Genomic DNA, 2,871 nt, shown 5'->3' with positions numbered 1-2,871 from the left:
GCATGGGTGTATACTCCTGGTTCCCCATGTTAATTAACCCAAGAATCACGGTGTGGATTCTTTTGTTACTTATGTTAAACCCAGGACTCGGTTATCCAAATTGATCTAACTAACTAGTCCATACCACATGCATATGTTGACCAGGCACACACATATGAGGAATTCATGCAAGCAGGTATTAATCAAGTTAAATAGCACAACAAGATCATCACAAAGGCGCCAATATTGAAATATTAATTAAATATAACTAAGGCTTCAATCTAGCCCTACTAAATAAATTAGCTACACATAGAGTTGATGTTAAACATCTTCATAAAAGAAAGAAAAGAAAAGAAAAGAATAAATCTGAGACTTGAACTTCAAGAGCTCATTTTCTTCTCCTTACAAAGCATATCTATTCTAGAAGCTTAAGGGTCTATTTATAGGTTTTAGAAGTCCTTGGCAAAGTAGTAAACCTAGGGATTTCGTAGGGTTTTGAGACCTATTACAATTGGGAGTTGTAAAACCCTAATATGGAAAGAGGACATTCTGGCCACCGCTTGATGTGTCTTCTGCGCACGGGTGTGATCGATCGCAACCCGTGTGCGCTCGATCGCAGGTCTGCGATCGATCCTCTTCTGGCATGCGCTCGATCGCTCCTGGCCTGATTTGTTTTTAATCTTCTCGGGTACTGCGCTCGATCGTAGGTACCCTGTGATCTATCGCAGTATCAGGGAGCTCCAATTCTTCCCATCTTCTCTCTTTGAGCCCAAATCGTCTAGATTTACTTCATTTTCTTCCAAAAGCCTGCAAAAGTATGAAAAACACAAAAAGGAATTAAAATGGCATAATTAACTAAAACCAAAGGATTAAAACATGCAAGTTAAGGGCTGAAAATATGAATATTTTAGCACTTATCACGACTAAACCATGGCCACCGAGCAACACACCCAACAAGAAACAGTACCCCACGTAGCCATTGTGCCCACTCCAGGGATTGGCCATCTCATCCCACTCATTGAGCTCGCAAAACGACTCGTCGTCCACCACTTCCTGGTCACCATACTCATCCCCACAGATAGTTCACCCCTGAAACCTCAAAAAGCCATTCTTGAAGCCCTACCCAACTCCATATCCTCTATATTTCTTCCTCCCGTAAGCCTTGACGACCTCCCCGTGGACATTTTGGCCGAGACTCGGATCGCACTCACCTTGACTCGGTCCCTCCCTGCCCTACGACACTCTTTCAAGGTATTAGCCGAGTCAACTCGGCTAGTGGCCTCGGTGGTTGATTTATTTGGTACGAAGGTGTTTGATGTGGATAAAGAATTAGGTGTTTCTTCCTACATTTTTTTTCCCTTCAACCGCAATGGCCTTGTCGTTGATCTTTTCCATACCAGAGCTCGATCAAACATACACTTGTGAGTACAGAGACTTGCCTGAACCGGTCAAATTACCCGGTTGTGGGCCGATGCATGGGTACGATCTGGCAGACGCGTTTCAAGATAGAAAGAATGAGGTCTATAAAGGGATTCTACAAATAGCCAAACGATACCCTCTTGCTGCTGGAATTATGGTTATTCTGGATTTGGAATCAGGTTGTTTTGAAGCTTTGATGGAAGGAAAAGAGGGCTGGCCACCTGTTTACCTAGTTGGACCGCTTGTTCAATTTGGTTCAGACTATAGGATTGAAGGTTTCAAGTGTTTAAGGTGGTTGGATAAGCAGCCAAATAATTTAGTGTTATTCGTTTCATTTGGTAGCGATGGGACGCTTTCACATGAGCAGCTACATGAATTGGCCTTAGGACTTGAAATGAGTGGGCAGAGATTTCTATGGGTTGTTAGGAGCCCAAATGAGAAAGCTGCGAATGTCGTTTACTTCAGCGGACAAAGCGCAAATGATCCTTTTGCTTTTCTACCGGACGGGTTCTTGGAGAGGACAAAAGGGTTGGGTCTAGTGGTGCCCACTTGGGCACCTCAAGTACAGATCCTAAAGCATACCTCGACCAGGGGGTTCCTGAGCCACTGTGGGTGGAATTCAACCCTGGAGAGCATTGTGCACAGCATGCCGTTGATTGCATGGCCACTCTATGCAGAGCAAAGGATGAACTCTGTACTACTAGCTGATGATTTAAAGGTTGCTTTGAGGGTCAAAGTCAATGACAAAGGCCTGGTGGGACACAAAGATATTGTAAACTATGCAAGAGAGGTAATTGAGGGATTAAAAGGAATATTGCTAAAGAGTAAAATGAAAGAAATAAAGAATGCAGCTGAAAGGGCTTTGAGCCAAGATGGGTCATCAACAAAATGACTAGCCAAGATGGCTGAGATATGGAAGAGTCACAAAGAATAATAATAATAATAACAATAATAATATAGTAATAATAATAATAGGGGACATATATTCCAAGTAGTACTTATTGTGTTTCTTGGTGATTTTTGTTAGAGAATATGTAGGTTTTTCCCACATTGCTTATGTATGAAAGTCTCTCTCCCTTTGGATTCTATATATTGAGGCTTTCTATGTACTATCAAATTACTCAATAAAGGCAAGATGTAGCCTATAGAGCTTTAGTGTGTGGATGTCACCTTAATTATCTTATCTCTTTCTCTTGTTTATTATTGTTCTGCATTCTATACTCATCACATTATGAGTTCTTACATGGTATCAGAGCTAATAGGCTAATGCAAATTATTAGATTCTGGAGTTCAATTTTTAATTTTGTTTTTTAGCATTTGGTTTGGATTGTTTTCACAACCACGAAACTCCTTATTTCTTTTATTTTTGTTTCCACCATAAGTTTGTTAGAGTTTTTTTACTGGTTCGGAAATTTATTTTCCAAATTTTAATTTTTTGGGTGTTGGTACTACAGGTTTTCACTGGTCAAAAAA

The 2,871-nt window shown here is 40.8% G+C and overlaps 1 pseudogene; it reads left to right on the top strand.

The window, feature by feature from the left end:
- Positions 1-909: 909 nt before the first annotated feature.
- On the top strand, positions 910-2,332 carry LOC132174285 (hydroquinone glucosyltransferase-like; annotated as a pseudogene).
- The last annotated feature ends 539 nt before the right edge of the window (positions 2,333-2,871 follow it).

The sequence above is a fragment of the Corylus avellana genome, chromosome ca3, assembly GCF_901000735.1.
Source record: "Corylus avellana chromosome ca3, CavTom2PMs-1.0".
Taxonomy (NCBI): Eukaryota; Viridiplantae; Streptophyta; class Magnoliopsida; order Fagales; family Betulaceae; genus Corylus; species Corylus avellana.
The sequence above is the reverse complement of the archived record's forward strand: the minus strand, read 5'-3'. Positions and strand labels throughout refer to the sequence as shown.